Here is a 26,385-nt window from a genome sequence, read left to right as displayed (position 1 = left end):
AGAGTACCCTGGCACCAGTGGGGATGCAGTGCAGTGAGTCCAGAGAGTTCACTGGCACCACCGGGGATGCAGTGCAGTGAGTCCAGAGAGTGCACTGGCACCACTGGGGATGCAGTGCAGTGAGTCCAGAGAGTATCCTGGCACCAGTGGGGATGCAGTGCAGTGAGTCCAGAGAGTTCACTGGCACCAATGGGGATGCAGTGCCGTCAGTCCAGAGAGTGCACTAGCACCACTGGGGATGCACTGCCGTGAGTCCACAGTGTGCACTGGCACCACAGGGGATGCAGTGCAGTGAGTCCAGAGAGTGCACTGGCACCACTGGGGATGCAGTGCAGTGAGTCCAGAGAGTACACTGGCACCTCTGGGGATGCAGTGCAGTGAGTCCAGAAAGTGCACTGGCACCACGAGTGATGCAGTGCAGTGAGTCCAGAGAGTGCACTGGCACCACTGGGGATGCACTGCAGTGAGTCCAGAGAGTGCACTGGCACCACTGGGGATGCAGTGCAGTGAGTCCAGAGAGTCCACTGGCACCACTGGGGATGCAGTGCCGTGAGTCCAGAGAGTGCACTGGCACCACTGGGGATGCAGTGCAGTGAGTCCAGAGAGTCCACTGGCACCACTGGGGATGCAGTGCCGTGAGTCCAGAGAGTGCACTGGCACCACTGGGGATGCAGTGCCGTGAGTCCAGAGAGTGCACTGGCACCACTGGGAATGCAGTGCAGTGAGTCCAGAGTGTGACCTGGCACCACTGGGGATGCAGTGCAGTGAGTCCAGAGAGTGCACTGGCACCACTGGGGATGAAGTGCAGTGAGTCCAGAGAGTGCACTGGCACCAATGGGGATGCACCCCAGTGAGTCCAGAGAGTGCACTGGCACCACTGGGGATGCACTACAGTGAGTCCAGAGAGTGCACTGGCACCACTGGGGATGCAGTGCTAGTGAGTCCAGAGAGTGCACTGTCACCACTGGGGATGCAGTGCAGTGAGTCCAGAGAGTGCACTGGCACCACTGGGGATGCAGTGCAGTGAGTCCAGAGAGTGCACTGGCACCACTGGGGATACACTGCAGTGAGTCCAGAGAGTGCACTGGCACCAGTGGGGATGCAATGGAGTGAGTCCAGAGAGTGCACTGGCACCACTGGGGATGCACTGCAGTGACTCAAGAGAGCGCACTGGCACCACTGGGGATGCAGTGCAGTGAGTCCAGAGAGTGCACTGGCACCACTGGGGATACACTGCAGTGAGTCCAGAGAGTGCACTGGCACCACTGGGGATGCAATGGAGTGAGTCCAGAGAGTGCACTGGCACCACTGGGGATGTACTGCAGTGACTCAAGAGAGCGCACTGGCACCACTGGGGATGCAGTGCAGTGAGTCCAGAGAGTGCACTGGCACCACTGGGGATGCAGTGCAGTGAGTCCAGAGAGTGCACGGGCACCCCTGGGGATGCAGTGCAGTGAGTCCAGAGAGTGCACTGGCACCACTGGGGATGCAGTGCAGTGAGTCCAGAGAGTGCACGGGCACCACTGGTTGTGCAGTGCAGTGAGTCCAGAGAGTGCACTGGCACCACTGGGGATGCAGTGCAGTGAGTCCAGAGAGTACCCTGGCACCAGTGGGGATGCAGTGCAGTGAGTCCAGAGAGTGCACTGGCACCACAGGGGATGCAGTGCAGTGAGTACAGATAGTGCACTGGCACCACTGGGGATGCAGTGCAGTGAGTCCAGAGAGTGCACTGGCACCACTGGGGATGAAGTGCAGTGAGTCCAGAGAGTCCACTGGCACCACTGGGGATGCAGTGCAGTGAGTCCAGAGAGTGCACTGGCACCGCTGGAGAAGCAGTGCAGTGAGTCCAGATAGTGCACTGGCACCACCTGGGATGCACTGCAGTGAGTCCAGAGAGTGCACTGGCACCTCTGGGGATGCAGTGCAGTGAGTCCAGAGAGTGCACTGGCACAACTGGGGGTGCAGTGCAGTGAGTCCAGAGAGTGCACTGGCACCAGTGGGGATGCACTGCAGTGAGTCCAGAGAGTGCACAGGCACCACTGGGGATACACTGCAGTGAGTCCAGAGAGTGCACTGGCACCACTGGTTGTGCAGTGCAGTGAGTCCAGAGAGTGCACTGGCACCACTGGGGATGCAGTGCAGTGAGTCCAGAGAGTGCACTGGCACCGCTGGAGATGCAGTGCAGTGAGTCCAGAGAGTGCACTGGCACCACCTGGGATGCAGTGCAGTGAGTAGAAATAGTGCCCTGGCACCACTGGGGATGCAGTGTAGTGAGTCCAGAGAGTGCACTGGCACCACTGGGGATGCAGTGCAGTGAGTCCAGAGAGTGCACTGGCACCGCTGGAGATGCAGTGCAGTGAGTCCAGATAGTGCACTGGCACTACTTGGGATGCACTGCAGTGAGTCCAGAGAGTGCACTGGCACCTCTGGGGATGCAGTGCAGTGAGTCCAGAGAGTGCACTGGCACCTCTGGGGATGAAGTGCCGTGAGTCCAGAGAGTGCACTGGCACCACTGGGGATGCAGTGCAGTGAGTCCAGAGAGTGCAGTTGCACCACTGGGGATACAGCGCAGTGAGTCCAGAGAGTGCACTGGCACCACTGGGGATGCAGCGCAGTGAGTCCAGAGAGTGCACTGGCACCACTGGGGATGCAGCGCAGTGAGTCCAGAGAGTGCACTGGCACCACTGGGGATGCACTGCCGTGAGTCCAGAGAGTGCACTGGCACCACTGGGGATGCACTGCAGTGACTCAAGAGAGCGCACTGGCACCACTGGGGATGCAGTGCAGTGAGTCCAGAGAGTGCACTGGCAGCACTGGGGATGCAGTGCAGTGTGTCCAGAGAGTGCACTTGCACCACTGGGGAGACAGTGCAGTGAGTCCAGAGAGTGCACTGGCACCACTGGGGATGCAGTGCAGTGAGTCCAGAGAGTGCCCTGGCACCACTGGGGATGCAGTGCAGTGAGTGCAGAGAGTGCACTGGCACCACTGGGGATGCAGTGCCGTGAGTCCAGAGAGTGCACTGGCACCACTGGGGATGCACTGCAATGAGTCCAGAGAGTGCACTGGCACCAATGGCAATGCAGTGCAGTGAGTCCAGAGAGTGCCTTGGCACCACTGGGGATGCAGTGCAGTGAGTCCAGAGAGTGCACTGGCACCAGTGAGGATGCAGTGCTGTGAGTCCAGAGAGTGCACAGGCACCACTGGGGGTGCAGTGCAGTGAGTCCAGAGAGTGCACTGGCACCAGTGGGGATGCACTACAGTGAGTCCAGAGAGTGCACTGGCACCACTGGGGATGCAGTGCCGTGAGTCCAGAGAGCGCACTGGCACCACTGGTGATGCAGTCCAGTGAGTCCAGAGAGTGCCTTGGCACCACTGGGGATGCACTGCAGTGAGTCCAGAGAGTGCACTGGCACCACTGGGGATGCAGTGCCGTGAGTCCAGAGAGTGCACTGGCACCACTGGGGATGCAGTGCAGTGAGTCCAGAGAGTGCACTGGCACCACTGTGTATGCAGTGCAGTGAGTCCAGAGAGTGCACTGGCACCACTGGGGATGCAATTCAGTGAGTCCAGAGAGTGCACTGGCACCACTGGGGATGCAGTGCAGTGAGTCCAGAGAGTGCCTTGGCACCACTGGGGATGCAGCGCAGTGAGTCCAGAGAGTGCACTGTCACCACCGGGGATGCACTGCAATGAGTCCAGAGAGTGCACTGGCACCACTGGGGATGCAGTGCCGTGAGTCCAGAGAGTGCACTGGCACCACTGGGGATGCAGTGCAGTGAGTCCAGAGAGTGCACTGGCACCACTGGGGATGAAGTGCAGTGAGTCCAGAGAGTGCACTGGCACCACTGGGGATGCAGTGCAGTGAGTCCAGAGAGTGCACTGGCACCACCGGGGATGCAGTGCAGTAAGTCCAGAGAGTGCACTGGCACCACTGGGAATGCAGTGCTGTGAGTCCAGAGAGTGCCCTGGCACCACTGGGGATGCAGTGCAGTGAGTTCAGAGAATACACTGGCACCACTGGGGCTGCAGTGCCGTGAGTCCAGAGAGTGCACTGGCACCAGTGGGGATGCAGTGCAGTGAGTCCAGAGAGTGCACTGGCACCAATGGCAATGCAGTGCAGTGAGTCCAGAGAGTGCCCTGGCACCACTGGGGATGCAGTGCAGTGAGTCCAGAGAGTGCACTGGCACCACTGGGGATGCAGTGCAGTGAGTCCAGAGAGTACACTGGCACCAGTGGGGATGCAGTGCAGTGAGTCCAGAGAGTTCACTGGCACCACTGGGGATGCACTGCAGTGAGTCCAGAGAGTGCCCTGGCACCACTGGGGATGCAGTGCAGTGAGTCCAGAGAGTATCCTGGCACCAGTGGGGATGCAGTGCAGTGAGTGCAGAGAGTGCACTGGCACCACTGGGGATGCAGTGCAGTGAGTCCAGAGAGTGCACTGGCACCACTGGGGATGCAGTGTAGTGAGTCCGAGAGTGCACTGGCACCACGAGTGATGCACTACAGTGAGTCCAGAGAGTGCACTGGCACCACTGGGGATGCAGTGCAGTGAGTCCAGAGAGTGCACTGGCACCACTGGGGATGCAGTGCAGTGAGTCCAGAGAGTGCACTGGCACCACTGGGGATGCACTGCAGTGAGTTCAGAGAGTGCACTGGCACCACTGGGAATGCAGTGCCGTGAGTCCAGAGAGTGCACTGGCACCACTGGGGATGCAGTGCAGTGAGTCCAGAGAGTGCACTGGCAGCACTGGGGATGCAGTGCAGTGAGTCCAGAGAGTGCACTGGCACCACTGGGGATGAAGTGCAGTGAGTCCAGAGAGTGCACTGGCACCACTGGGGATGCACTCCGGTGAGTCCAGAGAGTGCACTGGCACCCCTGGGGATACAGTGCAGTGAGTCGAGAGAGTGCATTGGCACCACTGGGGATGCAGTGCAGTGAGTCCAGAGAGTTCACTGGCACCACTGGGGATGCAGTGCTGTGAGTCCAGAGAGTGCACTGGCACCACCGGGAATTCAGTACAGTGAGTCCAAAGAGTGCACTGGCAGCACTGGGGATGCACTGCAGTGAGTCCAGAGAGTGCACTGGCACCACTGGGGTGCAGTGCAGTGAGTCCAGAGAGTGCCCTGGCGCCACTGGGGATGCAGTGCAGTGAGTCCAGAGAGTGCACTGGCACCACGAGTGATGCACTACAGGAGTCCAGAGAGTGCCTTGGCACCACTGGGGATGCAGCGCAGTGAGTCCAGAGAGTGCACTGGCACCACTGGGGATGCAGTGCAGTGAGTCCAGAGAGTGCACTGGCACCACGAGTGACGCACTGCACAGAGTCCAGAGAGTGCACTGGCACCACTGGGGATGCACTGCAGTGAGTCCAGAGAGTGCCTTGGCACCACTGGGGATGCACTGCAGTGAGTCCAGAGAGTGCACTGGCACCACTGGGGATGCACTGCAGTGAGTCCAGAGAGTGCACTGGCACCACTGGGGATGCACTGCAGTGAGTCCAGAGAGTGCACTTGCAACACTGGAGATGCAGTGCAGTGAGTCCAGAGAGTGCTCTGGCAACACTGGAGATGCAGTGCAGTGACTCCAGAGAGTGCAGTGGCACCACTGGGTATGCAGTGCAGTGAGTCCAGAGAGGGCACTGGCACCACTGGGGATGCAGTACAGTGAGTCCAGAGAGTTCACTGGCACCACTGGGGATGCACTGCAGTGAGTCCAGAGTGTGCACTGGCACCACCGGGGATGCACTGCAATGAGTCCAGAGAGTGCACTGGCACCACTGGGGATGCAGTGCCGTGAGTCCAGAGAGTGCACTGGCACCACTGGGGATGCAGTGCAGTGAGTTCAGAGAGTGCACTGGCACCACTGGAAATGGAGTGCAGTGAGTCCAGAGAGTGCACTGGCACCACTGGGGATGCAGTGCAGTGAGTCTAGAGAGTGCACTGGCACCACTGGAAATGGAGTGCAGTGAGTCCAGAGAGTGTACTGGCACCACTGGGGATGCAGTGCAGTGAGTTCAGAGAGTGCACTGGCACCACTGGGGATGCAGTGCAGTGAGTCCAGAGAGTGACCTGGCACCACTGGGGATGCAGTGCAGTGAGTCCAGAGAGTGCAGTGGCACCACTGGGGATGCAGTGCAGTGAGTCCAGAGAGTGCACTGGCACCACTGGGGATGCACCCCGGTGAGTCCAGAGAGTGCACTGGCAAAACTGGGGATGCACTATAGCGAGTCTAGAGAGTGCACTGGCACCACTGGGGATGCAGTGCAGTGATTCCAGAGAGTACCCTGGCACCACTGGGGATGCAGTGCAGTGAGTCCAGAGAGTGCACTGGCACCACTGGGGATGCAGTGCCGTGAGTCCAGAGTGTGCACTGCCACCACTGGGGATGCAGTGCAGTGAGTCCAGAGAGTGCACTGGCACCACTGGGGATGCAGTGCAGTGAGTCCAGAGAGTGCACTGGCACCTCTGGGGATGCAGTGCCGTGAGTCCAGAGAGTGCACTGGCTCCACCGGGGATGCAGTGCAGTGAGTCCAGAGAGTGCACTGGCACCACTGGGGATACACTGCAGAGAGTCCAGAGAGTGCACTGGCACCACTGGGGATGCACTGCAGTGAGTCCAGAGAGTGCACTGGCACCACTGGGGATGCAGTGCAGTGAGTCCAGAGAGTGCCCTGGCACCACTGGGGATGCAGTGCCGTGAGTCCAGAGAGTACCCTGGCACCAGTGGGGATGCAGTGCAGTGAGTCCAGAGAGTTCACTGGCACCACCGGGGATGCAGTGCAGTGAGTCCAGAGAGTGCCCTGGCACCACTGGGGATGCAGTGCAGTGAGTCCAGAGAGTATCCTGGCACCAGTGGGGATGCAGTGCAGTGAGTCCAGAGAGTTCACTGGCACCAATGGGGATGCAGTGCCGTCAGTCCAGAGAGTGCACTAGCACCACTGGGGATGCAGTGCCGTGAGTCCACAGTGTGCACTGGCACCACAGGGGATGCAGTGCAGTGAGTCCAGAGAGTGCACTGGCACCACTGGGGATGCAGTGCAGTGAGTCCAGAGAGTGCACTGGCACCACGAGTGATGCATGACAGTGAGTCCAGAGAGTGCACTGGCACCACTGGGGATGCAGTGCAGTGAGTCCAGAGAGTGCACTGGCACCACTGGGGATGAAGTGCAGTGAGTCCAGAGAGTCCACTGGCACCACTGGGGATGCAGTGCCGTGAGTCCAGAGAGTGCACTGGCACCACTGGGGATGCAGTGCAGTGAGTCCAGAGAGTCCACTGGCACCACTGGGGATGCAGTGCAGTGATCCAGAGAGTGCACTGGCACCACTGGGGATGCACCCCGGTTAGTCCAGAGAGTGCACTGGCACCACTGGGGATGCAGTGCAGTGAGTCCAGAGTGTGACCTGGCACCACTGGGGATGCAGTGCAGTGAGTCCAGAGAGTGCACTGGCACCACTGGGGATGAAGTGCAGTGAGTCCAGAGAGTGCACTGGCACCACTGGGGATGCACCCCGGTGAGTCCAGAGAGTGCACTGGCACCACTGGGGATGCACTACAGTGAGTCCAGAGAGTGCACTGGCACCACTGGGGATGCAGTGCTAGTGAGTCCAGAGAGTGCGCTGTCACCACTGGGGATGCAGTGCAGTGAGTCCAGAGAGTGCACTGGCACCACTGGGGATGCAGTGCAGTGAGTCCAGAGAGTGCACTGGCACCACTGGGGATGCAATGGAGTGAGTCCAGAGAGTGCACTGGCACCACTGGGGATGCACTGCAGTGACTCAAGAGAGCGCACTGGCACCACTGGGGATGCAGTGCAGTGAGTCCAGAGAGTGCACTGGCACCACTGGGGATGCAATGGAGTGAGTCCAGAGAGTGCACTAGCACCACTGGGGATGCACTGCAGTGACTCAAGAGAGCGCACTGGCACCAGTGGGGATGCAGTGCAGTGAGTCCAGAGAGTGCACTGGCACCACTGGGGATACACTGCAGAGAGTCCAGAGAGTGCACTGGCACCACTGGGGATGCACTGCAGTGAGTCCAGAGAGTGCACTGGCACCACTGGGGATGCAGTGCAGTGAGTCCAGAGAGTGCCCTGGCACCACTGGGGATGCAGTGCCGTGAGTCCAGAGAGTACCCTGGCACCAGTGGGGATGCAGTGCAGTGAGTCCAGAGAGTTCACTGGCACCACCGGGGATGCAGTGCAGTGAGTCCAGAGAGTGCCCTGGCACCACTGGGGATGCAGTGCAGTGAGTCCAGAGAGTATCCTGGCACCAGTGGGGATGCAGTGCAGTGAGTCCAGAGAGTTCACTGGCACCAATGGGGATGCAGTGCCGTCAGTCCAGAGAGTGCACTAGCACCACTGGGGATGCAGTGCCGTGAGTCCACAGTGTGCACTGACACCACAGGGGATGCAGTGCAGTGAGTCCAGAGAGTGCACTGGCACCACTGGGGATGCAGTGCAGTGAGTCCAGAGAGTGCACTGGCACCACGAGTGATGCATGACAGTGAGTCCAGAGAGTGCACTGGCACCACTGGGGATGCAGTGCAGTGAGTCCAGAGAGTGCACTGGCACCACTGGGGATGAAGTGCAGTGAGTCCAGAGAGTCCACTGGCACCACTGGGGATGCAGTGCCGTGAGTCCAGAGAGTGCACTGGCACCACTGGGGATGCAGTGCAGTGAGTCCAGAGAGTCCACTGGCACCACTGGGGATGCAGTGCAGTGATCCAGAGAGTGCACTGGCACCACTGGGGATGCACCCCGGTTAGTCCAGAGAGTGCACTGGCACCACTGGGGATGCAGTGCAGTGAGTCCAGAGTGTGACCTGGCACCACTGGGGATGCAGTGCAGTGAGTCCAGAGAGTGCACTGGCACCACTGGGGATGAAGTGCAGTGAGTCCAGAGAGTGCACTGGCACCACTGGGGATGCACCCCGGTGAGTCCAGAGAGTGCACTGGCACCACTGGGGATGCACTACAGTGAGTACAGAGAGTGCACTGGCACCACTGGGGATGCAGTGCTAGTGAGTCCAGAGAGTGCGCTGTCACCACTGGGGATGCAGTGCAGTGAGTCCAGAGAGTGCACTGGCACCACTGGGGATGCAGTGCAGTGAGTCCAGAGAGTGCACTGGCACCACTGGGGATGCAATGGAGTGAGTCCAGAGAGTGCACTGGCACCACTGGGGATGCACTGCAGTGACTCAAGAGAGCGCACTGGCACCACTGGGGATGCAGTGCAGTGAGTCCAGAGAGTGCACTGGCACCACTGGGGATGCAATGGAGTGAGTCCAGAGAGTGCACTAGCACCACTGGGGATGCACTGCAGTGACTCAAGAGAGCGCACTGGCACCAGTGGGGATGCAGTGCAGTGAGTCCAGAGAGTGCACTGGCACCACTGGGGATGCAGTGCAGTGAGTCCAGAGAGTGCACGGGCACCCCTGGGGATGCAGTGCAGTGAGTCCAGAGAGTGCACGGGCACCACTGGGATGCAGTGCAGTGAGTCCAGAGAGTGCACTGGCACCACTGGTTGTGCAGTGCAGTGAGTCCAGAGAGTGCACTGGCACCACTGGGGATGCAGTGCAGTGAGTCCAGAGAGTACCCTGGCACCAGTGGGGATGCAGTGCAGTGAGTCCAGAGAGTGCACTGGCACCACCTGGGATGCAGTGCAGTGAGTCCAGATAGTGCACTGGCACCACTGGGGATGCAGTGCAGTGAGTCCAGAGAGTGCCCTGGCACCACTGGGCATGCAGTGCCGTGAGTCCAGAGTGTGCACTGGCACCACTGGGGATGCAGTGCAGTGAGTCCAGAGAGTGCACTGGCACCAGTGAGGATGCAGTGCTGTGAGTCCAGAGAGTGCACAGGCACCATTGGGGGTGCAGTGCAGTGAGTCCAGAGAGTGCACTGGCACCACTGGGGATGCACTACAGTGAGTCCAGAGAGTGCACTGGCACCACTGGGGATGCAGTGCCGTGAGTCCAGAGAGCGCACTGGCACCACTGGTGATGCAGTGCCGTGAGTCCAGAGAGTGCCTTGGCACCACTGGGGATGCAGTGCAGTGAGTCCAGAGAGTGCACTGGCACCACTGGGGATGCAGTGCCGTGAGTCCAGAGAGTGCACTGTCACCACTGGGGATGCAGTGCAGTGAGTCCAGAGAGTGCACTGGCACCACTGGGGATGCAGTGCAGTGAGTCCAGAGAGTGCACTGGCACCACTGGGGATGCACTGCAGTGAGTCCAGAGAGTGCACTGGCACCACTGGGGATGCAGTGCAGTGAGTCCAGAGAGTGCCTTGGCACCACTGGGGATGCAGCGCAGTGAGTCCAGAGAGTGCACTGTCACCACCGGGGATGCACTGCAATGAGTCCAGAGAGTGCACTGGCACCACTGGGGATGCAGTGCCGTGAGTCCAGAGAGTGCACTGGCACCACTGGGGATGCAGTGCAGTGAGTCCAGAGAGTGCACTGGCACCACTGGGGATGAAGTGCAGTGAGTCCAGAGAGTGCACTGGCACCACTGGGGATGCAGTGCAGTGAGTCCAGAGAGTGCACTGGCACCACCGGGGATGCAGTGCAGTAAGTCCAGAGAGTGCACTGGAACCACTGGGAATGCAGTGCCGTGAGTCCAGAGAGTGCCCTGGCACCACTGGGGATGCAGTGCAGTGAGTTCAGAGAATACACTGGCACCACTGGGGCTGCAGTGCCGTGAGTCCAGAGAGTGCACTGGCACCAGTGGGGATGCAGTGCAGTGAGTCCAGAGAGTGCACTGGCACCACTGGGGATACACTGCAGAGAGTCCAGAGAGTGCACTGGCACCACTGGAGATGCACTGCAGTGAGTCCAGAGAGTGCACTGGCACCACTGGGGATGCAGTGCAGTGAGTCCAGAGAGTTCACTGGCACCACTGGGGATGCAGTGCAGTGAGTCCAGAGAGTGCACTGGCACCACTGGGGATGCAGTGCAGTGAGTCCGAGAGTGCACTGGCACCACGAGTGATGCACTACAGTGAGTCCAGAGAGTGCACTGGCACCACTGGGGATGCAGTGCAGTGAGTCCAGAGAGTGCACTGGCACCACTGGGGATGAAGTGCAGTGAGTCCAGAGAGTGCACTGGCACCACTGGGGATGCAGTGCAGTGAGTCCAGAGAGTGCACTGGCACAACTGGGGATGCAGTGCAGTAAGTCCAGAGAGTGCACTGGCACCACTGGGAATGCAGTGCCGTGAGTCCAGAGAGTGCCCTGGCACCACTGGGGATGCAGTGCAGTGAGTTCAGAGAATACACTGGCACCACTGGGGCTGCAGTGCAGTGAGTCCAGAGAGTGCACTGGCACCAGTGGGGATGAAGTGCAGTGAGTCCAGAGAGTGCACTGGCACCACTGGGGATACACTGCAGAGAGTCCAGAGAGTGCACTGGCACCACTGGAGATGCACTGCAGTGAGTCCAGAGAGTGCACTGGCACCACTGGGGATGCAGTGCAGTGAGTCCAGAGAGTGCCCTGGCACCACTGGGGATGCAGTGCAGTGAGTCCAGAGAGTGCACTGGCACCACTGGGGATGCAGTGCAGTGAGTCCAGAGAGTACACTGGCACCAGTGGGGATGCAGTGCAGTGAGTCCAGAGAGTTCACTGGCACCACTGGGGATGCAGTGCAGTGAGTCCAGAGAGTGCCCTGGCACCACTGGGGATGCAGTGCAGTGAGTCCAGAGAGTATCCTGGCACCAGTGGGGATGCAGTGCAGTGAGTGCAGAGAGTGCACTGGCACCACTGGGGATGCAGTGCAGTGAGTCCAGAGAGTGCACTGGCACCACTGGGGATGCAGTGCAGTGAGTCCGAGAGTGCACTGGCACCACGAGTGATGCACTACAGTGAGTCCAGAGAGTGCACTGGCACCACTGGGGATGCAGTGCAGTGAGTCCAGAGAGTGCACTGGCACCACTGGGGATACACTGCAGTGAGTCCAGAGAGTGCACTGGCACCACTGGGGATGCAGTGCAGTGAGTCCAGAGAGTGCACTGGCAGCACTGGGGATGCAGTGCAGTGAGTCCAGAGTGTGACCTGGCACCACTGGGGATGCAGTGCAGTGAGTCCAGAGAGTGCACTGGCACCACTGGGGATGAAGTGCAGTGAGTCCAGAGAGTGCCCTGGCACCACTGGGGATGCAGTGCAGTGAGTCCAGAGAGTATCCTGGCACCAGTGGGGATGCAGTGCAGTGAGTGCAGAGAGTGCACTGGCACCACTGGGGATGCAGTGCAGTGAGTCCAGAGAGTGCACTGGCACCACTGGGGATGCAGTGCAGTGAGTCCGAGAGTGCACTGGCACCACGAGTGATGCACTACAGTGAGTCCAGAGAGTGCACTGGCACCACTGGGGATGCAGTGCAGTGAGTCCAGAGAGTGCACTGGCACCACTGGGGATACACTGCAGTGAGTCCAGAGAGTGCACTGGCACCACTGGGGATGCAGTGCAGTGAGTCCAGAGAGTGCACTGGCAGCACTGGGGATGCAGTGCAGTGAGTCCAGAGTGTGACCTGGCACCACTGGGGATGCAGTGCAGTGAGTCCAGAGAGTGCACTGGCACCACTGGGGATGAAGTGCAGTGAGTCCAGAGAGTGCACTGGCACCACTGGGGATGCACTCCGGTGAGTCCAGAGAGTGCACTGGCACCCCTGGGGATGCAGTGCAGTGAGTCCAGAGAGTGCATTGGCACCACTGGGGATGCAGTGCAGTGAGTCCAGAGAGTTCACTGGCACCACTGGGGATGCAGTGCTGTGAGTCCAGAGAGTGCACTGGCACCACCGGGAATTCAGTACAGTGAGTCCAAAGAGTGCACTGGCAGCACTGGGGATGCAGTCCCGTGAGTCCAGAGAGTGCACTGGCACCACTGGGGTGCAGTGCAGTGAGTCCAGAGAGTGCCCTGGCGCCACTGGGGATGCAGTGCAGTGAGTCCAGAGAGTGCACTGGCACCACGAGTGATGCACTACAGGAGTCCAGAGAGTGCCTTGGCACCACTGGGGATGCAGCGCAGTGAGTCCAGAGAGTGCACTGGCACCTCTGGGGATGCAGTGCAGTGAGTCCAGAGAGTGCACTGGCACCACGAGTGATGCACTGCACAGAGTCCAGAGAGTGCACTGGCACCACTGGGGATGCACTGCAGTGAGTCCAGAGAGTGCACTGGCACCACTGGGGATGCACTGCAGTGAGTCCAGAGAGTGCACTGGCACCACTGGTGATGCAGTGCCGTGAGTCCAGAGAGTGCACTGGCACCACTGGGGATGCACTGCAGTGAGTCCAGAGAGTGCACTTGCAACACTGGAGATGCAGTGCAGTGAGTCCAGAGAGTGCTCTGGCAACACTGGAGATGCAGTGCAGTGACTCCAGAGAGTGCAGTGGCACCACTGGGTATGCAGTGCAGTGAGTCCAGAGAGGGCACTGGCACCACTGGGGATGCAGTGCAGTGAGTCCAGAGAGTTCACTGGCACCACTGAGGATGCACTGCAGTGAGTCCAGAGTGTGCACTGGCACCACCGGGGATGCACTGCAATGAGTCCAGAGAGTGCACTGGCACCACTGGGGATGCAGTGCCGTGAGTCCAGAGAGTGCACTGGCACCACTGGGGATGCACTGCAGTGAGTTCAGAGAGTGCACTGGCACCACTGGAAATGGAGTGCAGTGAGTCCAGAGAGTGCACTGGCACCACTGGGGATGCAGTGCAGTGAGTCCAGAGAGTGCACTGACACCACTGGAAATGGAGTGCAGTGAGTCCAGAGAGTGCACTGGCACCACTGGGGATGCAGTGCAGTGAGTTCAGAGAGTGCACTGGCACCACTGGGGATGCAGTGCAGTGAGTCCAGAGAGTGACCTGGCACCACTGGGGATGCAGTGCAGTGAGTCCAGAGAGTGCAGTGGCACCACTGGGGATGCACTGCAGTGAGTCCAGAGAGTGCACTGGCACCACTGGGGATGCACCCCGGTGAGTCCAGAGAGTGCACTGGCAAAACTGGGGATGCACTATAGTGAGTCTAGAGAGTGGACTGGCACCACTGGGGATGCAGTGCAGTGATTCCAGAGAGTACCCTGGCACCACTGGGGATGCAGTGCAGTGAGTCCAGAGAGTGCACTGGCACCACTGGGGATGCAGTGCCGTGAGTCCAGAGAGTGCACTAGCACCACTGGGGATGCAGTGCCGTGAGTCCAGAGTGTGCACTGCCACCACTGGGGATGCAGTGCAGTGAGTCCAGAGAGTGCACTGGCACCACTGGGGATGCAGTGCAGTGAGTCCAGAGAGTGCACTGGCACCTCTGGGGATGCAGTGCCGTGAGTCCAGAGAGTGCACTGGCTCCAGCGGGGATGCAGTGCAGTGAGTCCAGAGAGTGCACTGGCACCACTGGGGATGCACTGCAGTGAGTCCAGAGAGCGCACTGGCACCACTGGGGATGCAGTGCAGTGAGTCCAGAGAGTGCCCTGGCACCACTGGGGATGCAGTGCAGTGAGTCCAGAGAGTACCCTGGCACCAGTGGGGATGCAGTGCAGTGAGTCCAGAGAGTGCACTGGCACCACCGGGGATGCAGTGCAGTGAGTCCAGAGAGTGCCCTGGCACCACTGGGGATGCAGTGCAGTGAGTCCAGAGAGTATCCTGGCACCAGTGGGGATGCAGTGCAGTGAGTCCAGAGAGTTCACTGGCACCAATGGGGATGCAGTGCCGTCAGTCCAGAGAGTGCACTAGCACCACTGGGGATGCAGTGCCGTGAGTCCACAGTGTGCACTGGCACCACAGGGGATGCAGTGCAGTGAGTCCAGAGAGTGCACTGGCACCACTGGGGATGCAGTGCAGTGAGTCCAGAGAGTGCACTGGCACCACGAGTGATGCACTACAGTGAGTCCAGAGAGTGCACTGGCACCACTGGGGATGCACTGCAGTGAGTCCAGAGAGTGCACTGGCACCACTGGGGATGCAGTGCAGTGAGTCCAGAGAGTCCACTGGCACCACTGGGGATGCAGTGCCGTGAGTCCAGAGAGTGCACTGGCACCACTGGGAATGCAGTGCAGTGAGTCCAGAGAGTCCACTGGCACCACTGGGGATGCAGTGCAGTGATCCAGAGAGTGCACTGGCACCACTGGGGATGCACCCCGGTTAGTCCAGAGAGTGCACTGGCACCACTGGGGATGCAGTGCAGTGAGTCCAGAGTGTGACCTGGCACCACTGGGGATGCAGTGCAGTGAGTCCAGAGAGTGCACTGGCACCACTGGGGATGAAGTGCAGTGAGTCCAGAGAGTGCACTGGCACCACTGGGGATGCACCCCGGTGAGTCCAGAGAGTGCACTGGCACCACTGGGGATGCACTACAGTGAGTCCAGAGAGTGCACTGGCACCACTGGGGATGCAGTGCTAGTGAGTCCAGAGAGTGCGCTGTCACCACTGGGGATGCAGTGCAGTGAGTCCAGAGAGTGCACTGGCACCACTGGGGATGCAGTGCAGTGAGTCCAGAGAGTGCACTGGCACCACTGGGGATGCAGTGCAGTGAGTCCAGAGAGTGCACTGGCACCACTGGGGATGCAATGGAGTGAGTCCAGAGAGTGCACTGGCACCACTGGGGATGCACTGCAGTGACTCAAGAGAGCGCACTGGCACCACTGGGGATGCAGTGCAGTGAGTCCAGAGAGTGCACTGGCACCACTGGGGATGCAATGGAGTGAGTCCAGAGAGTGCACTGGCACCACTGGGGATGCACTGCAGTGACTCAAGAGAGCGCACTGGCACCAGTGGGGATGCAGTGCAGTGAGTCCAGAGAGTACACTGGCACCACTGGGGATGCAGTGCAGTGACTCCATAGAGTGCACTGGCACCCCTGGGGATGCAGTGCAGTGATCCAGAGAGTGCACTGGCACCACTGGGGATGCACCCCGGTTAGTGCAGAGAGTTCACTGGCACCACTGGGGATGCAGTGCAGTGAGTCCAGAGAGTGCACTGGCACCACTGGGGATGGTCATTAGTGAGTCCAGAGAGTGCACTGGCACCACTGGGGTTGCAGTGCCGTGTGTCCAGAGAGTGCACTGTCAGCACTGGTGATGCAGTGCAGTGAGTCCAGAGAGTGCACTGTCAGCACTGGGGATGCACTACAGTGAGTCCAGAGAGTGCACTGGCACCACTGGGGATGCAGTGCTGTGAGTCCAGAGAGTGCACTGGCACCACCGGGAATTCAGTGCAGTGAGTCCAAAGAGTGCACTGGCAGCACTGGGGATGCAGTGCAGTGAGTCCAGAGAGTGCACTGGCAACACTGGGGATGCACTGCAGTGAGTCCAGAGAGTGCACTGGAACCACTGGGGATGCAGTGCAGTGAGTCCAGAGAGTGCCCTGGCACCACTGGTGATGCAGTGCAGTGATTTCAGAGAATACACTGGCACCACTGGGGATGCAGTGCAGTGAGTCCAGAGAGTGCACTGGCACCACTGGGGATGCACTGCAGTGAGTCCAGAGAGTGCACTGGCACCACTGGGGATGCAGTGCAGTGAGTCCAGAGAGTGCACTGGCACCACTGGGGATGCACCCCGGTGAGTCCAGAGAGTGCACTGGCAACACTGGGGATGCACTGCAGTGAGTCCAGAGAGTGCACTGGCACCAGTGGGGATGCAGTGCAGTGATTCCAGAGAGTACCCTGGCACCACTGGGGATGCAGTGCAGTGAGTCCAGAGAGTGCACTGGCACCACTGGGGATGCAGTGCTGTGAGTCCAAAGAGTGCACTGGCACCACCGGGAATTCATTGCAGTGAGTCCAAAGAGTGCACTGGCAGCACTGGGGATGCAGTGCAGTGAGTCCAGAGAGTGCACTGGCACCACTGGGGATACACTGCAGAGAGTCCAGAGAGTGCACTGGCACCACTGGGGATGCACTGCAGTGAGTCCAGAGAGTGCACTGGCACCACTGGGGATGCAGTGCAGTGAGTCCAGAGAGTGCCCTGGCACCACTGGGGATGCAGTGCAGTGAGTCCACAGAGTACCCTGGCACCAGTGGGGATGCAGTGCAGTGAGTCCAGAGAGTTCACTGGCACCACTGGGGATGCAGTGCAGTGAGTCCAGAGAGTGCCCTGGCACCACTGGGGATGCAGTGCAGTGAGTCCAGAGAGTATCCTGGCACCAGTGGGGATGCAGTGCAGTGAGTCCAGAGAGTTCACTGGCACCACCGGGGATGCAGTGCCGTCAGTCCAGAGAGTGCACTAGCACCACTGGGGATGCAGTGCCGTGAGTCCACAGTGTGCACTGGCACCACAGGGGATGCAGTGCAGTGAGTCCAGAGAGTGCACTGGCAGCACTGGGGATGCAGTGCCGTGAGTCCAGAGAGTGCACTGTCACCACTGGGGATGCAGTGCAGTGAGTCCAGAGAGTGCACTGGCACCACGAGTGATGCACTACAGTGAGTCCAGAGAGTGCACTGGCACCACTGGGGATGGTCATTAGTGAGTCCAGAGAGTGCACTGGCACCACTGGGGATGCAGTGCAGTGAGTTCAGAGAATACACTGGCACCAGTGGGGATGCAGTGCTGTGAGTCCAGAGAGTGCACTGGCACCACTGGGGATGCAGTGCAGTGAGTCCAGAGAGTGCACTGGCACCACTGGGGATGCAGTGCCGTGAGTCCAGAGAGTGCACTGGCACCACCGGGGATGCAGTGCAGTAAGTCCAGAGAGTGCACTGGCACCACTGGGGATGCACTGCCGAGAGTCCAGGGAGTGCACTGGCACCAATGGGGATGCAGTGCCGTCAGTCCAGAGAGTGCACTAGCACCACTGGGGTTGCAGTGCAGTGAGTCCAGAGAGTGCACTGGCGCCACTGGGGATGCAGTGCAGTGAGTCCAGAGAGTGCACTGGCACCACGAGTGATGCACAACAGTGAGTCCAGAGAGTGCCTTGGCACCACTGGGGATGCAGCGCAGTGAGTCCAGAGAGTGCACTGTCACCACTGGGGATGCAGTGCAGTGAGTCCAGAGAGTGCACTGGCACCACTGGGGATGCAGTGCAGTGAGTCCAGAGAGTGCACTGGCACCACTGGGGATGCAGTGCAGTGAGTCCAGAGAGTGCACTGTCACCACTGTGTATGCAGTGCAGTGAGTCCAGAGAGTGCACTGGCACCACTGGGGATGCACTGCAGTGAGTCCAGAGAGTGCACTGGCACCACTGGTGATGCAGTCCAGTGAGTCCAGAGAGTGCACTGGCACCACTGGGGATGCACTGCAGTGAGTCCAGAGAGCGCACTTGCAGCACTGGAGATGCAGTGCAGTGACTCCAGAGAGTACCCTGGCTCCAGTGGGGATGCAGTGCAGTGAGTCCAGAGAGTGCACTGGCACCACTGGGGATGCAGTGCAGTGAGTCCAGAGGGTGCACTGGCACCACTGGGGATGCACTGCAGTGAGCCCAGAGAGTGCACTGGCACCACCGGTGATGCACTGCAATGAGTCCAGAGAGTGCACTGGCACCACTGGGGATGCAGTGCCGTGAGTCCAGAGAGTGCACTGGCACCAGTGGGGATGCAGTGCCGTGAGTCCAGAGAGTGCACTGGCACCACTGGGGATGCAGTGCTGTGAGTCCAGAGAGTGCACTGGCACTACCGGGAATTCAGTGCAGTGAGTCCAAAGAGTGCACTGGCAGCACTGGGGATGCAGTGCAGTGAGTCCAGAGAGTGCACTGGCACCACTGGGGATGCAGTGCAGTGAGTCCAGAGAGTGCACTGGCACCACTGGGGATGCAGTGCCGTGAGTCCAGAGAGTGCACTGGCACCACTGGGGATGCAGTGCTGTGAGTCCAGAGAGTGCACTGGCACTACCGGGAATTCAGTGCAGTGAGTCCAAAGAGTGCACTGGCAGCACTGGGGATGCAGTGCAGTGAGTCCAGAGAGTGCACTGGCAACACTGGGGATGCAGTGCAGTGAGTCCAGAGAGTGCACTGGAACCACTGGGGATGCAGTGCAGTGAGTCCAGAGAGTGCCCTGGCACCACTGGGGATGCAGTGCAGTGAGTTCAGAGAATACACTGGCACCACTGGGAATGAAGTGCCGTGAGTCCAGAGAGTGCACTGGCACCACTGGGGATACACTGCAGAGAGTCCAGAGAGTGCACTGGCACCACTGGAGATGCACTGCAGTGAGTCCAGAGAGTGCACTGGCACCACTGGAGATGCACTGGAGTGAGTCCAGAGAGTGCACTGGCACCACGAGTGATGCACTACTGTGAGTCCAGAGAGTGCACTGGCACCACTGGGGATGCAGTGCAGTGAGTCCAGAGAGTGCACTGGCACCACTGGGGATGCAGTGCAGTGAGTCCAGAGAGTGCACTGGCACCAGTGGGAATGCAGTGCCGTGAGTCCAGAGAGTGCACTGGCACCACTGGGGATGCAGTGCAGTGAGTCCAGAGAGTGCACTGGCACCACTGGGGATGCACTGCAGTGAGTCCAGAGAGTGCACTGGCACCACTGGGGATGCAGTGCAGTGAGTCCAGAGAGTGCCTTGGCACCACTGGGGATGCAGCGCAGTGAGTCCAGAGAGTGCACTGTCACCACCGGGGATGCACTGCAATGAGTCCAGAGAGTGCACTGGCACCACTGGGGATGCAGTGCCGTGAGTCCAGAGAGTGCACTGGCACCACTGGGGATGCAGTGCAGTGAGTCCAGAGAGTGCACTGGCACCACTGGGGATGAAGTGCAGTGAGTCCAGAGAGTGCACTGGCACCACTGGGGATGCAGTGCAGTGAGTCCAGAGAGTGCACTGGCACCACCGGGGATGCAGTGCAGTAAGTCCAGAGAGTGCACTGGAACCACTGGGAATGCAGTGCCGTGAGTCCAGAGAGTGCCCTGGCACCACTGGGGATGCAGTGCAGTGAGTTCAGAGAATACACTGGCACCACTGGGGCTGCAGTGCCGTGAGTCCAGAGAGTGCACTGGCACCAGTGGGGATGCAGTGCAGTGAGTCCAGAGAGTGCACTGGCACCACTGGGGATACACTGCAGAGAGTCCAGAGAGTGCACTGGCACCACTGGAGATGCACTGCAGTGAGTCCAGAGAGTGCACTGGCACCACTGGGGATGCAGTGCAGTGAGTCCAGAGAGTTCACTGGCACCACTGGGGATGCAGTGCAGTGAGTCCAGAGAGTGCACTGGCACCACTGGGGATGCAGTGCAGTGAGTCCGAGAGTGCACTGGCACCACGAGTGATGCACTACAGTGAGTCCAGAGAGTGCACTGGCACCACTGGGGATGCAGTGCAGTGAGTCCAGAGAGTGCACTGGCACCACTGGGGATGAAGTGCAGTGAGTCCAGAGAGTGCACTGGCACCACTGGGGATGCAGTGCAGTGAGTCCAGAGAGTGCACTGGCACAACTGGGGATGCAGTGCAGTAAGTCCAGAGAGTGCACTGGCACCACTGGGAATGCAGTGCCGTGAGTCCAGAGAGTGCCCTGGCACCACTGGGGATGCAGTGCAGTGAGTTCAGAGAATACACTGGCACCACTGGGGCTGCAGTGCAGTGAGTCCAGAGAGTGCACTGGCACCAGTGGGGATGAAGTGCAGTGAGTCCAGAGAGTGCACTGGCACCACTGGGGATACACTGCAGAGAGTCCAGAGAGTGCACTGGCACCACTGGAGATGCACTGCAGTGAGTCCAGAGAGTGCACTGGCACCACTGGGGATGCAGTGCAGTGAGTCCAGAGAGTGCCCTGGCACCACTGGGGATGCAGTGCAGTGAGTCCAGAGAGTGCACTGGCACCACTGGGGATGCAGTGCAGTGAGTCCAGAGAGTACACTGGCACCAGTGGGGATGCAGTGCAGTGAGTCCAGAGAGTTCACTGGCACCACTGGGGATGCAGTGCAGTGAGTCCAGAGAGTGCCCTGGCACCACTGGGGATGCAGTGCAGTGAGTCCAGAGAGTATCCTGGCACCAGTGGGGATGCAGTGCAGTGAGTGCAGAGAGTGCACTGGCACCACTGGGGATGCAGTGCAGTGAGTCCAGAGAGTGCACTGGCACCACTGGGGATGCAGTGCAGTGAGTCCGAGAGTGCACTGGCACCACGAGTGATGCACTACAGTGAGTCCAGAGAGTGCACTGGCACCACTGGGGATGCAGTGCAGTGAGTCCAGAGAGTGCACTGGCACCACTGGGGATACACTGCAGTGAGTCCAGAGAGTGCACTGGCACCACTGGGGATGCAGTGCAGTGAGTCCAGAGAGTGCACTGGCAGCACTGGGGATGCAGTGCAGTGAGTCCAGAGTGTGACCTGGCACCACTGGGGATGCAGTGCAGTGAGTCCAGAGAGTGCACTGGCACCACTGGGGATGAAGTGCAGTGAGTCCAGAGAGTGCCCTGGCACCACTGGGGATGCAGTGCAGTGAGTCCAGAGAGTATCCTGGCACCAGTGGGGATGCAGTGCAGTGAGTGCAGAGAGTGCACTGGCACCACTGGGGATGCAGTGCAGTGAGTCCAGAGAGTGCACTGGCACCACTGGGGATGCAGTGCAGTGAGTCCGAGAGTGCACTGGCACCACGAGTGATGCACTACAGTGAGTCCAGAGAGTGCACTGGCACCACTGGGGATGCAGTGCAGTGAGTCCAGAGAGTGCACTGGCACCACTGGGGATACACTGCAGTGAGTCCAGAGAGTGCACTGGCACCACTGGGGATGCAGTGCAGTGAGTCCAGAGAGTGCACTGGCAGCACTGGGGATGCAGTGCAGTGAGTCCAGAGTGTGACCTGGCACCACTGGGGATGCAGTGCAGTGAGTCCAGAGAGTGCACTGGCACCACTGGGGATGAAGTGCAGTGAGTCCAGAGAGTGCACTGGCACCACTGGGGATGCACTCCGGTGAGTCCAGAGAGTGCACTGGCACCCCTGGGGATGCAGTGCAGTGAGTCCAGAGAGTGCATTGGCACCACTGGGGATGCAGTGCAGTGAGTCCAGAGAGTTCACTGGCACCACTGGGGATGCAGTGCTGTGAGTCCAGAGAGTGCACTGGCACCACCGGGAATTCAGTACAGTGAGTCCAAAGAGTGCACTGGCAGCACTGGGGATGCAGTCCCGTGAGTCCAGAGAGTGCACTGGCACCACTGGGGTGCAGTGCAGTGAGTCCAGAGAGTGCCCTGGCGCCACTGGGGATGCAGTGCAGTGAGTCCAGAGAGTGCACTGGCACCACGAGTGATGCACTACAGGAGTCCAGAGAGTGCCTTGGCACCACTGGGGATGCAGCGCAGTGAGTCCAGAGAGTGCACTGGCACCTCTGGGGATGCAGTGCAGTGAGTCCAGAGAGTGCACTGGCACCACGAGTGATGCACTGCACAGAGTCCAGAGAGTGCACTGGCACCACTGGGGATGCACTGCAGTGAGTCCAGAGAGTGCACTGGCACCACTGGGGATGCACTGCAGTGAGTCCAGAGAGTGCACTGGCACCACTGGTGATGCAGTGCCGTGAGTCCAGAGAGTGCACTGGCACCACTGGGGATGCACTGCAGTGAGTCCAGAGAGTGCACTTGCAACACTGGAGATGCAGTGCAGTGAGTCCAGAGAGTGCTCTGGCAACACTGGAGATGCAGTGCAGTGACTCCAGAGAGTGCAGTGGCACCACTGGGTATGCAGTGCAGTGAGTCCAGAGAGGGCACTGGCACCACTGGGGATGCAGTGCAGTGAGTCCAGAGAGTTCACTGGCACCACTGAGGATGCACTGCAGTGAGTCCAGAGTGTGCACTGGCACCACCGGGGATGCACTGCAATGAGTCCAGAGAGTGCACTGGCACCACTGGGGATGCAGTGCCGTGAGTCCAGAGAGTGCACTGGCACCACTGGGGATGCACTGCAGTGAGTTCAGAGAGTGCACTGGCACCACTGGAAATGGAGTGCAGTGAGTCCAGAGAGTGCACTGGCACCACTGGGGATGCAGTGCAGTGAGTCCAGAGAGTGCACTGACACCACTGGAAATGGAGTGCAGTGAGTCCAGAGAGTGCACTGGCACCACTGGGGATGCAGTGCAGTGAGTTCAGAGAGTGCACTGGCACCACTGGGGATGCAGTGCAGTGAGTCCAGAGAGTGACCTGGCACCACTGGGGATGCAGTGCAGTGAGTCCAGAGAGTGCAGTGGCACCACTGGGGATGCACTGCAGTGAGTCCAGAGAGTGCACTGGCACCACTGGGGATGCACCCCGGTGAGTCCAGAGAGTGCACTGGCAAAACTGGGGATGCACTATAGTGAGTCTAGAGAGTGGACTGGCACCACTGGGGATGCAGTGCAGTGATTCCAGAGAGTACCCTGGCACCACTGGGGATGCAGTGCAGTGAGTCCAGAGAGTGCACTGGCACCACTGGGGATGCAGTGCCGTGAGTCCAGAGAGTGCACTAGCACCACTGGGGATGCAGTGCCGTGAGTCCAGAGTGTGCACTGCCACCACTGGGGATGCAGTGCAGTGAGTCCAGAGAGTGCACTGGCACCACTGGGGATGCAGTGCAGTGAGTCCAGAGAGTGCACTGGCACCTCTGGGGATGCAGTGCCGTGAGTCCAGAGAGTGCACTGGCTCCAGCGGGGATGCAGTGCAGTGAGTCCAGAGAGTGCACTGGCACCACTGGGGATGCACTGCAGTGAGTCCAGAGAGCGCACTGGCACCACTGGGGATGCAGTGCAGTGAGTCCAGAGAGTGCCCTGGCACCACTGGGGATGCAGTGCAGTGAGTCCAGAGAGTACCCTGGCACCAGTGGGGATGCAGTGCAGTGAGTCCAGAGAGTGCACTGGCACCACCGGGGATGCAGTGCAGTGAGTCCAGAGAGTGCCCTGGCACCACTGGGGATGCAGTGCAGTGAGTCCAGAGAGTATCCTGGCACCAGTGGGGATGCAGTGCAGTGAGTCCAGAGAGTTCACTGGCACCAATGGGGATGCAGTGCCGTCAGTCCAGAGAGTGCACTAGCACCACTGGGGATGCAGTGCCGTGAGTCCACAGTGTGCACTGGCACCACAGGGGATGCAGTGCAGTGAGTCCAGAGAGTGCACTGGCACCACTGGGGATGCAGTGCAGTGAGTCCAGAGAGTGCACTGGCACCACGAGTGATGCACTACAGTGAGTCCAGAGAGTGCACTGGCACCACTGGGGATGCACTGCAGTGAGTCCAGAGAGTGCACTGGCACCACTGGGGATGCAGTGCAGTGAGTCCAGAGAGTCCACTGGCACCACTGGGGATGCAGTGCCGTGAGTCCAGAGAGTGCACTGGCACCACTGGGAATGCAGTGCAGTGAGTCCAGAGAGTCCACTGGCACCACTGGGGATGCAGTGCAGTGATCCAGAGAGTGCACTGGCACCACTGGGGATGCACCCCGGTTAGTCCAGAGAGTGCACTGGCACCACTGGGGATGCAGTGCAGTGAGTCCAGAGTGTGACCTGGCACCACTGGGGATGCAGTGCAGTGAGTCCAGAGAGTGCACTGGCACCACTGGGGATGAAGTGCAGTGAGTCCAGAGAGTGCACTGGCACCACTGGGGATGCACCCCGGTGAGTCCAGAGAGTGCACTGGCACCACTGGGGATGCACTACAGTGAGTCCAGAGAGTGCACTGGCACCACTGGGGATGCAGTGCTAGTGAGTCCAGAGAGTGCGCTGTCACCACTGGGGATGCAGTGCAGTGAGTCCAGAGAGTGCACTGGCACCACTGGGGATGCAGTGCAGTGAGTCCAGAGAGTGCACTGGCACCACTGGGGATGCAGTGCAGTGAGTCCAGAGAGTGCACTGGCACCACTGGGGATGCAATGGAGTGAGTCCAGAGAGTGCACTGGCACCACTGGGGATGCACTGCAGTGACTCAAGAGAGCGCACTGGCACCACTGGGGATGCAGTGCAGTGAGTCCAGAGAGTGCACTGGCACCACTGGGGATGCAATGGAGTGAGTCCAGAGAGTGCACTGGCACCACTGGGGATGCACTGCAGTGACTCAAGAGAGCGCACTGGCACCAGTGGGGATGCAGTGCAGTGAGTCCAGAGAGTACACTGGCACCACTGGGGATGCAGTGCAGTGACTCCATAGAGTGCACTGGCACCCCTGGGGATGCAGTGCAGTGATCCAGAGAGTGCACTGGCACCACTGGGGATGCACCCCGGTTAGTGCAGAGAGTTCACTGGCACCACTGGGGATGCAGTGCAGTGAGTCCAGAGAGTGCACTGGCACCACTGGGGATGGTCATTAGTGAGTCCAGAGAGTGCACTGGCACCACTGGGGTTGCAGTGCCGTGTGTCCAGAGAGTGCACTGTCAGCACTGGTGATGCAGTGCAGTGAGTCCAGAGAGTGCACTGTCAGCACTGGGGATGCACTACAGTGAGTCCAGAGAGTGCACTGGCACCACTGGGGATGCAGTGCTGTGAGTCCAGAGAGTGCACTGGCACCACCGGGAATTCAGTGCAGTGAGTCCAAAGAGTGCACTGGCAGCACTGGGGATGCAGTGCAGTGAGTCCAGAGAGTGCACTGGCAACACTGGGGATGCACTGCAGTGAGTCCAGAGAGTGCACTGGAACCACTGGGGATGCAGTGCAGTGAGTCCAGAGAGTGCCCTGGCACCACTGGTGATGCAGTGCAGTGATTTCAGAGAATACACTGGCACCACTGGGGATGCAGTGCAGTGAGTCCAGAGAGTGCACTGGCACCACTGGGGATGCACTGCAGTGAGTCCAGAGAGTGCACTGGCACCACTGGGGATGCAGTGCAGTGAGTCCAGAGAGTGCACTGGCACCACTGGGGATGCACCCCGGTGAGTCCAGAGAGTGCACTGGCAACACTGGGGATGCACTGCAGTGAGTCCAGAGAGTGCACTGGCACCAGTGGGGATGCAGTGCAGTGATTCCAGAGAGTACCCTGGCACCACTGGGGATGCAGTGCAGTGAGTCCAGAGAGTGCACTGGCACCACTGGGGATGCAGTGCTGTGAGTCCAAAGAGTGCACTGGCACCACCGGGAATTCATTGCAGTGAGTCCAAAGAGTGCACTGGCAGCACTGGGGATGCAGTGCAGTGAGTCCAGAGAGTGCACTGGCACCACTGGGGATACACTGCAGAGAGTCCAGAGAGTGCACTGGCACCACTGGGGATGCACTGCAGTGAGTCCAGAGAGTGCACTGGCACCACTGGGGATGCAGTGCAGTGAGTCCAGAGAGTGCCCTGGCACCACTGGGGATGCAGTGCAGTGAGTCCACAGAGTACCCTGGCACCACTGGGGATGCAGTGCAGTGAGTCCAGAGAGTGCCCTGGCACCACTGGGGATGCAGTGCAGTGAGTCCAGAGAGTATCCTGGCACCAGTGGGGATGCAGTGCAGTGAGTCCAGAGAGTTCACTGGCACCACCGGGGATGCAGTGCCGTCAGTCCAGAGAGTGCACTAGCACCACTGGGGATGCAGTGCCGTGAGTCC

This window comes from Anser anser (genome assembly GCF_964211835.1).
Source record: "Anser anser genome assembly, chromosome: 15".
Lineage (NCBI taxonomy): Eukaryota > Metazoa > Chordata > Aves > Anseriformes > Anatidae > Anser > Anser anser.
This window is presented reverse-complemented; position numbering follows the sequence as displayed.